The sequence below is a fragment of the Myxine glutinosa genome, chromosome 12, assembly GCF_964187855.1.
Source record: "Myxine glutinosa chromosome 12, kmMyxGlut1.1, whole genome shotgun sequence".
Lineage (NCBI taxonomy): Eukaryota > Metazoa > Chordata > Myxini > Myxiniformes > Myxinidae > Myxine > Myxine glutinosa.
In genome coordinates this window covers 11,433,122-11,448,408 of record NC_136272.1, presented here as the reverse complement: position 1 = coordinate 11,448,408, position 15,287 = coordinate 11,433,122, and the positions used below count along the sequence as shown (strand labels likewise).

General features: G+C 47.2%; 1 protein-coding gene across 1 annotated transcript in view; it reads right to left on the bottom strand.

Annotated features, from left to right (window-relative positions):
• The window catches only part of AASDH (aminoadipate-semialdehyde dehydrogenase), a 107,051-nt gene that overhangs the window by 41,926 nt on the left and 49,838 nt on the right, over positions 1 to 15,287 (bottom strand). The gene's annotated exons all lie outside the window — the stretch shown is intronic.

Sequence of the window (15,287 nt, the reverse complement as noted above, 5' to 3'; positions counted from 1 at the left end):
TTGCTGTGCTGACTGGATTTTCCTGTCATGGCCGGATGTCGAAACCATTGCGCCGCCATCTTGAGACCCCCAAAACCGTAATGTTTGAAGCGTTCTTTGTGAGGCTCGGAGGTTCGAACCCCGGCCGAGTCATACCAAATACATTTAAAATGGTACGTGCTGATTACTTGCCTGATGTTCAGTATTGAAAAAGAAAAGGGCAAGGACAAACAACCATAGGTTGATGGTGTTTGACCTGGCCCTTGGGTAGAGGGCTCGGGTACGGCCCCACAGGTGAGGGCGAGACTACCGGAAGTAAGCTGTAACACGTGCCGTGCCCTTTTGTGGTTTGTTTTCAACGTATCCAATCACGTGACTGTTGTCGCGAAAGGGTGCACTAACCGGAAGTTACGTAGTTCTGCGGGCGCCTATTGCTCCAGAGGTCCTAATTTTCGTCCTCGGGAGGTCAATACGTTCCCTGTGTGCAGGCCGCACCATTTAAGAAGTTAGATGTGACCGAGTGGAGTTATCATCCGAATGCTGACGCAACTTTACACACCCACTCACCGATACACAGTATGCAAATGTAGGCCAATCCCGTAATGCCATGCAAATTCAAAACAGTGGAATGAATGCAAATCCTTTAATCAGGATAAACCAAAACACAGGATATACAACCAAGCAATACAAAAACCATAGGAAAATCCCACGGACATGTGGGGGTAAAGTATAAGTAATTAAATAAATAAAGACATATAGTGTTCTTTTACAGGGGGTTGGTGGCTGTGTTAAAGCTCCACTTCATGTCATCCATTTGCAGTCTGATTTGGCGTCAGGACCGGTCACCGTAGGTTTACAAGCCACTCTTCCTGTAGAGGGAGTATCTTTTGTTATCGGGAATGATTTGGCCGGTGGTCAAGTTTCTGGTAACCCGATGTTTGTTGAAAAGCCTAGTATGGAAAATAACGCCGCGCAGTTAGAGCAGGAGATTCCGGGTATCTTTCCATCCTGTACCGCGACTCGTGCTATGGGTAGGAAGCGCTCTGAAGAGAAGAGGAAGGTACTGACGTCACGCTTTGCACAGGCACGTCTTGTCAAGTACCCAAAAACTAAGTGTCAGCGCACACAAGTCATGGATGGAGGCAATGTTGGCAAGCTCTTTGTGGGTGGACTGAACTTCAAAACCAGGGAAGTTGTTCTGGACTCGAAGTCCAGTTGTTCTGGAAGTTGTCTTCGGCCAATATGGACCACTCTTGGAAGTGCGGCTGATAAAAGACAGGGAGACGCAGAAGTCAAGAGGGTTTGGCTTTGTCACGTTTGAAAACACAAAGGATGCCAAAGATGCAGAAAAGGATTTGAATGGCAAGGATTTGGATGGTCGGACCTTAATAGTAGAGAGGGCAGGCCATGGGCGTCGAGGGGGCTACAGAGGAGGAAAACGTGGAGGTAGATTCAGGAGTGGCTATGGCTCCCGGGGTAGGAGTAGTAGTTTTGGTGGTGGCCGCAGTCGATATTGCTATGGAGGCTCCCAGATTTACGGCACCTCCCGAAGGGATGATTATCAGGGTAGTGGCCGAGAAGGAGACCGCTATTCACGTGACTACAGCAACAAGTGTTCCAACCATGATTATTATGAAAGTTAGGAAGAGTTGAAGCACTGAATGCTGCGGAGCAGCCGAGACAAGATTCCTACTCGGATTAACCGTTAACTCCACGTTCTTAAAGGCGTCCATGTAGTGAACTTTCCTACACGGATTAACCGCGAACTCCACGTTCCTAAAGGTGTCCCTGTAGTGAACCTTCCTGCACAGATTAACCGCGAACTCCACGTTCCTGAAGGCGTCCATGTAGTGAATACTTCCAGGCCTCACCACCCAACCACCATTAAACCTGGCTCTCAGCTCGGCCTCCCTAAAAAGTGTTATAGATTTGCTTGACTTTGGATTTTTGATCAAACCCCCTTAACCTTCATTCAAAAAAAAGAAAAATAAAATTAGAGGTTGATGAGATGGAGTTTGGCTTTGCAGGAGTTCAACTTGGAAATTGAGCATGTAAAGGGCAGGGACAATGTCGTTGCGGATGCTTTGTCCAGAGTGAACTAACCTTGGAGATATCTGTAGGTTGTTTGAAGTTTTGTTGCTTTATTTTTGGGAAATATTGATTATATCGTTGCTCACGGGAATTGATGATTTGGGTGTGAGTTTACTGTTGTTTGTTGGAAGAGTTTTGCCGACAAAGAAAGTTTTCACTATGTTCAAACTTTCTTTCTTGAGGGGGGGAAGTGTTATGGCTTCGTCACTTCCGTTGTGGTGGCTTTCATCCACTTGAGACATTTCTGGTTCCATGTATTATTATTAGTGTTGTTTGAGGGAAATAGCAATTATTATTGTCAAAAGGTAAAAGGAATGTTTTAAAAATGAAACCGGATCGGGAACCGGAAGACGAAGAAGAAGGAGAGAAAAAAAGGGCGGAGCGAATGAGTCCGACAAGAAAGCCGAGTTGCTCTGGGTTCTGAAGCAAACGTTGGCGAGCCAGTCACTGGCGAACTTTCGGGTTTCCGGGAGAGGAATTCCTACGACGGAGTTGTCATCACTGTGACCGGTCGACCTGCATGTCAGGTTTTGCGATCGATTCAGGAGAGAATCATCGCCGTGCCGTGCGCCACGAGACCGGGTCGTCGGCCATTTTGACTTGCGCAGGATTTGTGCTTCACTTGCGGTTTCGTTTCTTTTCGACAATTCTCCTCGCATTCAGACGTCGATCTGAGGCGTGTGTGTGTGTGACGCGGATGTTTGAAGGCTAATTCGTCCATACCCGAGGGTGTGATCTCTCGGTCGCCTGTAGGGCACCTTTGGATTTCCCAGTCACCTTGAGGGCGCCTATGTACAGCTTCGGCTGTGTGACTGCCCTGGCCATCCGCACGGGATTCTGGTCTCGTTTGGACATCGTTCTAGCGATCGCTGGAGCGAATCAACTTCGTCTTGGAGCCGGGAATAAGAGACATTGGGGAATGTTCTTGTTCCACTCACTTGGAGCACAGTGAGTTATATATTGCAAAACTGATGGTACAGGACATAGGACATATTCATAGGACATATTGATTGTACTTTTGAATACTATTGTTGTTGTACTGTTATTCTTGTGTGATCTCAATACAATATTTGTTTGTGAGTAACAATTAGGGTGGCTTCTCCATTGATCTTTGACACACAGAATAACACATTTTTCTGCCGTGACTCCTCTCGGGGCTCGGAGGTACACCGTGACCAGGGTGTCGGGGAGGAGCACGTAACACTGGCCAATAAGATACTCGACAAGGAGCACACGCTTCTGCTCCCTCCCTCTTTGCTACACGGCACCACATGCACGGTGCTCCGATAGGCTCTCCTCAACACCCGTCCCTTCCATGCAGATGGTGCCTCCAACCTGCAGCCCTCGGTGAGATCACTGAACATCCTCACAGGCTGAGTTACTCATCGCAAAAAAACTGGCCGTCCGTCTTGCCTTCGTTCCCACCTTTTTACCTCTGCGACCAAAGGTGGATGGAGGTTATGTTTTCACCTGTCTGTCTGTTTGTCTGTCTGTCTGTGAACAAGATATCTCAAAACGAACTGTGCTCAAAAAGGAGCTTAAATGGCATGCTTGGAGGCCTACTGTCAAGCAATCTCTGCTGAAGACTGCGACATTCGCATGGAGTTTGGGGAGGTGATGCTGGCTTGGTATGAAGATTGGTCTGATCTCTTTAAAAATATCCTCTGGTCTTATGAAGCGGTATTTCACATCGGTGGGTTTGTGAACCGTCACAACTGCTATTACTGGGCAGGAGAAGATCCTCGTGTTATTTCTGAAAAAACGCAATATCGGCCCAAGGTAACGGTGTGGTGTGGAATGACTTCAGAAAGGATTGTAGGTCCCTTCATTCTTCGCGATACCATGAATGCCAAAAGGTACCTCACCATGCTGCAAGACGAAATCTGGCCAATTATCAGTGCTTCGGAGAATGTTGAAGATTTGATTTTCATGCAAGATGGCGCTCCTCCACATTTTGCTATTGTTGTTCGTGAATGGCTGAATGCCCACTTCCCTGGGAGATGGATGGGTCGTCGTGGTCCGTATGAGTGGCCAGCCAGGAGCCCTGACTTAACACCATGTGACTTTTTTCTTTGGGGTTGGGTAAAAGAGCAAGTCTACTGTACCAAACCAACGACTTTGGAAGAACTTGAAGGGCGAATACGAGAAGTTATGTCTTCCATCCCACAAGAGTTCCTGGTGAAATCAGTTGATGCGGTTCCCGGGCGGCTTGAGAAGCTGGTGGCGAATTCTGGTGCCCATATCGAATTTTAAATAAAACGTCATGCTATACGCTTTCTTCTTATATCCATTTCTTGTAAAAATTATAGTTAAGAAATAAATTAGAAGTATTTAAAAATAGGGAGTTACTTTTCAATCACCTTGTGTATATATATATATATATATATATATATATATATATATATATATATATATATATATATATATATATATATATATATATATATATATATATATATATATATATATATATATTGTTGTGGATATGAGAATGTTGTTTTTTTTAATTGTTGTGTAATTACTTGTTGTAAAATGTCACCCTCCTTCCTGCATTTGTTGTTGTATAAAGGTCAAAGGGCGTTCCCGTAGTTAATTCCATAAAACATACACGAAGGACACCATATATCCCTGTTTAGTAGTTATATCCTTATTATGTGTATTAGTGTAAGGCTGTGTCTTCCATTAATTTAAATACTCCATTGCACCAAGTGAAATAAGAGTATATTCCCTTCACATTCCCCTTCCAACAATTGCCAACTGTTCCCTCCGCGACTCCATTCGCCACGAGGTCAGCTCGGAGAAGAAGGGGGAGGAGCTGCCGACTCCTGGGCGTGCCCACCCATCGTCATCAAGGGCGGAGCCAGAGGGCCGTGCCGACCAAACAGGGCCGAGGCGAGCTCACCGATGGGCGTGTCCTGGACACCAGCGGCCTGATCGCCTGAGGCGCTATAAAGAGCGCGCGCGAAAGCCTTGAAGTAGTTGGACTAAGAAAGAGAGAGGAGAGAAGGGGCGAAGCGAAGCAAAGAGAGCAAGAGTCGAGGAGGGAGGAGATCAGATGACAGACAAGCCAAAAGAGAGTCCAGGAATTTGCGAGAGAGGGAGAGAGAACCCGTCACGCCAGACCCCCCACCAGCAGCGTTGGCTCCACCAAGCAGCTCCGACCCGTTACACCGCGCACACGACAGGATCGGTGGCATCAGCGGCCGTCGAGGTCCAGCCCGACGTCCCGTGCGGGATCAAGCTCCTAGTAAGGGAAACATATGAAAATCTGTTAACTAAATTGTTACCAAAAAATTTCTTCACCAATATGTTTGTAAAGGTGTGTAATAACATGTGTTAAAATGTTGAAGGTCAACTCCCGTGGGAAACCCAGAAAAAAAGCTGTTGAATTCGGGTACCGAAAAATTATTTTCGAGAATTTTTATTTTTTTAAATCGGCCCTTAAGTAACTTATGAGGGGTCAAATAAGGGTTTTTCATGATTCTGAGTTGATTGTTAACATTTATATTTCACCACAGACACTCCTTTGTGGAAAAATAATTTCTAAATATATCTCATTTTCTACTTTGCAGGACATGGAGTCTAGCAATATGGATGAAGACGTTACTCCACCTGTGCTCAATTGCTTCATCTGTGCACGCTCGGATACACCAGCTGAAAGGCTCATACAGGCAACTCCAAAGGGATACTCAACTTTATTGAAACAAGCAGAAACTGTCGAAAATGTTACTGTTGTGGAACGTATGAAGGAGGCTCAAAAGGAAGGAAAACTGAGGTACCACCAGAAGTGTAAAAATGATCTGTACAACAACTTTGTTGCAACCACCAAGAAATCAGCTCAAGCATCAAAGGCAGAGAAAGAGTCATCAAAGTTGAAGAGAAGACGCACTACTTGTGAGTTCAGTTCATCAACTGGCTGCAGTTCTAGAAGATCACAGTCAGTTGACCTCCTGTATAAGGATGTATGCATTCTTTGCAAACAACCAGCCCAGCTCTACAAAAATAATCCAGCACAAGCTAGAAAGAAATACAGAGTGCCAGATAATTTGACTGCAGATACACTGAAGGCAAGCTTGCTGAAGACAGCACGGAGTCGCGGGGATGACTGGGGCACTGAAGTCACTGGACGCCTGGAAGGGATCAACGACTTGGTAGCAGAAGAAACACTGTACCATTTTTTTTTTTTTTTTTTTTTTTTTTTTTGTATACAAGATCGAGGCTCGTGAAAGAGCGAACATTAATCACACAGAAAGACAAACAGACACACAAAACAAATAACATCGGGAGCGGTAGACAAGATGGGGAGAGAGGGGGAAGGACACAAACAACATTTGAGAGCAGGGACCGAGAGACATGGAGACATCGAGAGAACTGTGGGAGGGAGAGGGCTTTGGGGGGGAGGCATGGGAAGGGGGGGGGGGGGGGTGGGAGAGGTATAAAACATATGGACACTGCCAAGACTTCCAGGAAAGAAGTTGGAATTTCAAACAAGGTGGATCTGGGGTGAATTAGTGGGGGTAGAAAAGATCAAGGTTTTGGATGGGGGAAGATAAGAGATGGTGGTGAACAGCTGTTTTGAAGACCTGGAGGGAGGAGTGTGATTGAAGTGAGTGTGGGAGTTTGTTCCAGAGGCGGGAGAAAAGAGGAATGAAAGAGTGAAGGTGAGCAGAGAGCCGAGATTTCGGCAGTTTAACCATCAGAGGGTGGCTGGCAGATCTTGTGCGACCTGTAGGAATATTTGGGGGACAGAGCACAGAGAGAGCTGGGGGAGCAAGGCCGGAGAGGAGTCGGTAGAAGACAGAAAGACCACCTACCTGCCTGCGGTGAGTGAGTGAAAGGCCCTCAGAGATAGCTTCATCGCGGGAGATTCCAATGATTCTGAAAGCTTTGGATTCAACAGCGTGAAGCCGAGCCAGGTGTGAGGCAGGAGCACCAGCCCATAGGGGAGAACAGTATTCCATTGAGCTGCGGATGAAAGCCTTGTATGTGGTGAGGAGCTCAGGTGTGCCTAGGAAGGACTTCGCACGACGAAGGATGCCCAGTCGGCGACTGGCTTTGGAGGCCAGCTTGGAAATGTGGTTTTCCCAAGAAAGATCATGGCAGATGGTGAGACCCAAAAGCTTGAGCGACAGAACTTCTTGGAGAGGATTGTTGAGAAAGTAGATGGGAGGGTTGTCCAGTCGATCTTTTCGGAGAGACATAGTAAGAGTGTGAGATTTGTCAGGATTGAAAGACATGTTCCACATGTTTGACCACTCTGTGATTTTGTCCAGGTCTTCAGAGAGTGAGGAGGCTGCAGACTGCCAATCTGAGGGAAGAGGAATGGAGCGGCAGAGAGTGGAGTCATCAGCAAAGAGATACAGAGGATTTTCCAGAGTCGGAGAGATCATTGATAAAGACCAGAAAAAGCACAGGGCCCAGCACACTGCCTTGGGGAACTCCAGCCTGAACGGGAAGGGGAGATGAGAGAAATCCATTCAGGGCCACACGTTGACTACGACCAGAGAGGAAGTCCGCAAGCCATGCATGGAGATTTCCATGGATACCATAGGAGGAGAGTTTGGTGAGCAGAGCTGGGTGCCAGACCGTATCGAAGGCACGTGATATGTCAAGGGAGACAGCTCTGATTTCCTGTTTGGCATTGAGGACCTCCATCCATTGTTGAGACAGCAGAAGCAGCATGTCCAGAGTAGAGTGACCTGGTCTGAACCCAAATTGATGATCAGAGATCAAGCCATTGGAGAAGAGGAAAGATTTCATATCCGAAGCAATGATGGATTCCATGACTTTGCTGATAATTGGGAGCAGGCTGATTGGTCTGTAGTTGCAAGGATCTGTTTTTGCACCTTTTTTGTGTAAAGCGGTAATGTTTGCTGATTTCCAGGATGCTGGCAGATGACCTTGAGCAAAAGATAGGGTGAAAAGAACAGAGAGAGGGTGAGATAGAGCGGCAGAGCAGGATTTTAGGACCCGTGGGCTGATGCCATCTGGTCCAGTTGCAGAATCAGAGTCGAGGTTTGACAAAAACTCCTCCACCTTGTCAGGAGAGAAGGTCACAGAGTCCAGGAGCAGTTTGGTTCGACTGGGAAAGGTGGGAACAGAGAGAGATGGGTTTGGGACTAAGGAGTTTGAGGCAAACACAGAGTTGAGGCATTCGGCTTTGTCACGTGCGATGTCAACTGTGTGGCCATTTGAGGTAAGGGAGGGGATGGAGGGGGAACAAACACCAGAAACGGATTTGACCAGACGCCACCAGGATTTGGAGGAAGGAGACAGGTTTGAGAGTTCATTCTTGAGTGAGGAGAGATAGTGCTTCCTGGCACTCCTGAGGGTAGACACACACTTGTTCCGAGCTTGGTGGAAGGAACTGAGATTTCCTTCAGTTGGATTAGCCTTCCAAGAGGCAAAGGCAAGTTGTTTCAGGGCAACTGCCTCACCACAAGATTCAGTGTACCATGGACGGGAGGAAGGGTAAGACAACTGAAGGCGAGATGGGATAAATCTGTGCATGAGAGAGATCAGTTTGCTTTGGAAGAATTCCCAGGAAGAATTGATGTCAGAGGCAGTGGAGATGGGAGACCAATCCAGACGATTGATGGCTGCTTGAAGACCGTCCCAGTCGGCCTGAGTGAAATGCCAGACTCGTCGACGCTGAGGAGGCTCTCTGAGAATGGCCAGAGAGATGTCCACTTTGACAAGCACATGATCAGAAGAACCGATTGGAGCAGAAGAAGAGCAGCAGACATTAGCAGGGAAGTTAGACATAACCAAGTCTAGAAGAGAAGATACTCCATTGGCTGAGATCCGGGTCGGGAAATTGACAGATTGTGTCAATCCCAGTGAGTCACAGAAGTCCTTTGCTGAGGTGCCATGACTGGTGAGAGAGGAACCCACACCCAACCAGGTGGCATGATGACAATTGAAGTCACCACATATGAGGAAGAGAGAGTTGGGATGAGTGGATAGAAGTTGGTCCATGTTGTCAGACAGTGAAATGTAGATGGAGTCATCACTGTTTGGGGGACGGTACAGAACACATATGAACAAAAGGTGGGAGCGGAGAGGAAGCCGTAGCCAGAGGTACTCCTGGGGGTGAGGAGGAGAGAGGGCAGTGCAAGGAGAGTGAGGAAGAGAGTTTTTGATAAAGATAGCCACCCCACCACCAGGCCGAGGCTCAGGTCTATCATACCGGAGGAGGGAGTAACCAGGAAGAGATATTAAGGAATCAGAGACATCTTGAAGGAGGAAAGTCTCTGTTAAGCAGATCAAGTCTGGATTGTCAGAAGCAACCTGTGTGGAGAGATCAGTCAGGTTTGAGCGAAGGCCCCGGATGTTTGAGGTCCATACCGTTAATGAAGAGAGAGGGGGAGCATCGGGTACAGGACAGGGGAGGGGAGGAGTAGGGTAAGATGAAGGATGAGAGGGGGAGGTAGGGAGAGCAGTTGTTAGTGTGTCAGCGATTGCAGAAGAGTTCCAAGAAAGGGAAGGATGAGGAGGATGAAAGGTTTGAAGGTGAAGGGATGAGGCACAGAGAGGGGTTGTTTGAGGGGGGGCAGAGGAAAGAAGAAGGTTGGGGGGGGGGGGGGTGGAGGTATGAGATAGAAGGGAGACGAAGTGGGGAGGAGGCAGCTTTGAGGAGGAGGGGGGAGGAGGGAGAATTGGAGAGGAATGGTATGGGGGGAGATTTGAATGGGAGGGGTTGGGGGGGAGTTTTGAAGGGGAGGAGTGAGGGGGGAGTTTAGGAGGGGAAGGGCAAGGGGGGAGTTCAGGAGTGGAAGGGCAAGGAGGGAGTTCAGGAGTGGAGGGATAGGGGGGGAGTTTAAGAGTGGCCGGGCAAGGGGGGAGTTTAGGAGTGTAGGTGCAAGGGGAGGGATTTGGATGGGAGGGGCAAGAGGGGAGTTTAGAAAGTGGATGATTAATGAAAGACGAACATTGATAACAAATTGGGTTTGTTGTGATTTTCAAGTTAGCAATCCGGTTCAGGATGATGGAGGAGGGATGGAATGAATGTGAATTTAGACCATGTAGTGAGGGAGACGTATAAGATATTGAATTTCTTTTTTTTGAAGTGGAATGAGTTGGAGAGGAAATTGAGAAAAGCCTTTTAAATAGGAAGAAAAACAGCGTGTTGTAAAATACCACTGAGTAAAACACTGAAGGGGAAAGGTTATACATATTTAAATAATATTTAAACAGAACCGTGAACAATCTTATGTGCACAAAAATACCAACGGGGGGAGAGCCGAGAGGGACCACCATGAGTCACGTGAAGGGCAAACGGTGGATGGCAAGGAGTTAATGGGGGCGGGGCGAACAGCACACCTGGACAGAAAATACAGGATGAGTCAACAGTACACGTGGAGAAAGGAAAATAAATGTTTTTTTTTTTTGTTTTTTTTTTGGTTTTTGGGGGTGGGGGGGGGGGGGGAGGTGGGGATTTAGAACGTTAGACAGAGTATTATGTTCGGGGTAGAAGGGAAAAAAACTAAGAGCCAAGCAAAACACGATTAAGATAACAAACACCGACGGGGGTACAACTACAAGGCCGCACACGAGGAGCAGAACACGATTAAATAATTACAAGTTACAGGAAATTCAAAGCAAAAGTAAATATAATCAAAACAATAACGCATGGACGATAAAATAACGAGTTGAAATTTGACAATCTATCTGGGGAAATGGGGGAGAAACACGTGGTCGAAGAACGATCGACCGAACGAATAAGAATGAATAAACGAATGAGAACAGAGAAGGAAATGTTTTTTTTTTGGATTTTTTTGAGTTGTGATTTACACAAGGAAGAGGGCTATGGGGTGAAAAGATTGGGAAAACAGAGAACGAAAGTTATTGGATCACAAAAACACGGACCGCTGAGAGAAAAACAAAGCCTCAAGGTTGTACAGTGTTCACTGTACAACTACAAGGCCTCAAAACACGACCCGAATTAACACGATTTTCAATACAGGTATGAAAGATTTGCACCGAAAATCTTCGTCGGGAGACAATATATACACCATAAAATAAATAGTTATAACGAAAATACAAATGGGAACAATTACTTAACTTCGATTTCGATGGATAGCATGGAGAGCTGAGAATAAACGAACCCTCGCCAGCAAGACCGGAAACGGAAGTGATCAGAAGTTTGCGATGCAAACTTATGTTTGCGAGAGGTGACAGTTTGTCCAAGACTGATGAGGAAGGAAAAAGGAAGAGAGGACAGAGGAGTATTGATGAGGAGCGAGAGGCAGTTTTTATTGAATTCTGCGAATGGTTAGACTCAGAATTAGAGCATGGGGTAATGAACATGGACCAAGTCCATGAAAAGCTGCAGGAGTTTGATCAGTCACCAGAGAAGAGCCTTTCTTATTCAAAGCATTGGCTAAAGATAAAACTTCTAGAGAAATACGAAGACACCTTGTATTTCACAACACAGGAAAGAAGGGCAGATGTATTCTGTCTCAAAGATGGCACCGACAATATTCTGCGAGTGCATCATGCTAATCTTGACCATGGAGATGAGAAGACTCAGATCATAAAGACGGCACTCAAGTTCATATCCAATGATATTGCCTTGATTGATTTAGGTCCAAAGTCGTACCCCACCACACACAGTATGACTGACATCGATAGTCAGCTGACACTTGTTCCTGCAAGCCTTCAGATGTTCTTGAGACCGATTGTCAAGACAGACGAAAGAGTTGCCGTTTGGGGGCAGAATTTTATTAAGGCCTGTCGACCTCGGTCTGGAGTATTGCCACACCAAATGGGGCTTGCCATACAACTTGATCATAGATTTGGGTCAAAATGGATGCTCAACAAGCTCCACCGGCTGGGATACACTGAGTCTTACACGGAGACACAAAACTACAAATACTGCTTCCTTAATAGTAGGAGTGGAGATGATGTTCCAGATACTTCTGGCACTCTTGACACCATTGTGGAGGAAACCGATGAACAGATCAATGATGAGGTTGCGGTTGATGCTGCGCTTGAGGATCAATCAGTGATGACAGCCAAAGTGCCAGCCAGTGAAAGTGAATTGTCAAGTAATGATCAGGTGGTCTTTATGGAGGTTGGGGAAACAAACAATGCAGTCACTCAGTTTGTTGGAGACAATATAGATTTAAACATTGTCTCTATTCACGGAAACACTCCCTTTCACTCAATGGGTTGGTTCGAAGTCACCTCTCCGGCACCACCTTTGCCAGATCCACAGACAACAGCAGCTTTCCCCCGGGTGATCAACAATCAACTCAGAATCATGAAAAACCCTTATTTGACCCCTCATAAGTTACTTAAGGGCCGATTTAAAAAAATAAAAATTCTCGAAAATAATTTTTCGGTACCCGAATTCAACAGCTTTTTTTCTGGGTTTCCCACAGGAGTTGACCTTCAACATTTTAACACATGTTATTACACACCTTTACAAACATATTGGTGAAGAAATTTTTTGGTAACAATTTAGTTAACAGATTTGTGAAATATCTCATAAAATGCCCTTACTATCCAGCCAGCACCGTGCCTTCCTCCCCCTCCAGCCACCCACCTCCTTCCAGCCAATCCACTCTGCAATTCCCCGTGTGAGGCCGTCTTTGTTTGTTCTGTCCAGGGTATTAATTAAGCCTGTTTAGATAAGCTAGCGATTTTCACTGTGTCTCTTTGATTTCTTCTGTAAATTATTTTATTATCCTTCCTTCTCCTTGGTTACTTTTGGTTGTAAATAGCAAATAAATTATATTCGTATTCCCTACTTCTGTCTTCCTCTTCTTCACATCCGTGTCTCCTTTGTCTTTTCCCCATTGAATATCTGTGGCACGATTTGGCCCACGTTTAAGGGATCGGGTCTAGTCATTGTAAAAACAGTTCGGGCCGCGGCGCCATCCACTCGGCAAATTAACATCTTATCCGCGGTCCGTAACAATTGGTGCCTGGGAGTGAGATTCGAACCTGGAGCGCGAATAGCGCGCTCAAAATTACGGGTGGCCCAAAAAGAAATTTTGTTTTATTTAAAATCTTAAATTTGGAAGTCGTGCCATGGACAATCAAGGCGATCGGATGCAGGTGGGTGAGCTAGAAGAGGGGTTAGGGGTAACGCAGGACCACAGGGAAGAAATAGAGGAGAGCAATGAAGAGGTGGTTGAGGGAGTATCAGGTGTGCAAAATGGCGCCCTCGCGCACGTGGTTACAGCGGCACCAAATTTCGCCACGCCCGCGACCGTAGCAGCGCCGCCAATGGATTGGGGCCTATTCATGCTGCAAATGCGGGCCCTCATGGAAGAGAACAGGGGGCTGGGAGACCAAATTGGGGCAATGAAGGACGAAGCGAGGAGTACTAGTGAGCAAGTGGGAGCAATGAGGGACGAAGCGAGGGGTACTAGTGAGCAATTAAGAGCCGGGTTAAACAATATGGGAAATAAATTTGAGGGTTTAGACAATAAATTTGCGGGGTTAGACAATAAATTTGCGGGGTTAGACAATAAATTTGAGGGGTTAGACAACGGGATAAAAGAGGTAAAGAATGGGTTAACGGGGCTAGAAGATAGGATGGAAGGCAAATTGCGGGAGATAGGGGAGCAATCCGCCCGGGAAATCAAACGGATGGGGAACCAGATAGAGGAGGTGAAAATCGGGTTAGACACTAAATTGGATGCTCAGAGGGATGAATTAGAGCAGATGAGGGCGGCATCTACTAAAGAGATGGGAGAAATGAAGGAGGAAATAGGACGAGGTGTAAGCGAGGAGGGCTCGGGGGTACGCGAGGAGGTAAGGCGAGGTGAGAAGCGTATGGAGAAGGAGGGGAGGAATAATACGGCTAGGTTACAGGGGGGCATAGAAGATCTGACGCAGGAGGTGGAACAGCTGACGGTGGGACAGACGGAGTTAGTGGAGCAGGTACAAAGGAACACTGCGGTACTAGGAGGGTTAAAGGCGACACAAAAAGAACTAAAAGACGACTTGATAGCGACGAAGAGGGAATGTCAGATGGTACGTGAGGGACTGACAACGAGGTTGGACGAGGTGACAGAAGTAATGGAGACAAAGGACCGGGAGGTGAGGACGCACATAGAAACGGTCAAGGTAGCGTTAGAGGACGAAATTGAGGAGACGCACCGGGAAATAAAAGAGGTGAAGCAAAAGTTAGAGGAAGTGGAAGAGGGGGTGAGTGAAATTAAGAAGAGACGGAGGGAAACTAAGAGGGAGATAAAGGAGGAGGTGATGGAATATGTACAAGGTCGGTGCTCAAATCATGATGGTGTGCTTGCTAACCAAATAAAGAGTTTGCAGGTGGCGAAGGAGGTGCGGAGACGAGGTGCCAAGGTGAGTGGCGATATATTCGGAAATGTATATGATGTGAGGGGAGCTTCAGTCGGCTTGGGGGTTGATTTGGATCCGGGTGTTCGTGAGAGGCCGTTGGTGAAGTGTGTGACAGGTACGGTGTGCGAAAGAGGAGGTGTGCGAGAATGTCCGACTCTGGGGTGTGTGAGGAAAAAGTGCGCGCCGAGGAGTGAGTGTGCTGGCGAGAGTGAGTTGGTCGTAGCGCGTGTGCGAGGGGGCACATGGAAGTGCGTAGTGGGGAGTGTTACAGAGGATGTAACGAGAGAGTGCACACCTGTGGTGAGTGTTACAGAGGATGTAACGAGAGAGTGCACACCTGTGGTGAGTGTTACAGAGGATGTAACGAGAGAGTGCACACCTGTGGTGAGTGTTACGGAGGGTGTAACGGGAGAGTGTGCGCAAGAGGATGCGCGAGAAAGGTGTGTAACGGACGGGTGCATGAGGAAAGAGTGCGCTGTCAAAAGTAAGGGTGAGTGCGCGACCGAGTGTGGAGGTGAGAGTAGTGAGAGTGACACGGAGCGTGAGTTGGTTGTGGCAGGTGAGAGAGGATGTACACCTGGAATGGAAGGATGCACACCTGGAATGGTAGAGCGCGTATGGGAATGCACGCTGGAGTTGGTGGTGAGGCACGTGGTTGGGTGTGCAAGTGAGAGCACACCTGTGGTTGTCACAGAGGAGGTGACCGAGGAGGGGGCACGAAGAGGTGTGTTGGTGAGGTGTGCGAACGACGAGTGTGTGCAAAGGTGTGCGATGGTCACTGGTCAGGTGTGTGACCAAGTCTGTAAGCGGAATGAGTGTACCTGGGTGTGTCAGGGAAGGTGCAATGACAAAGAGCATGGAGACAGCTGGATGTATGAGCAAGGAACGGGCTGCGGGGT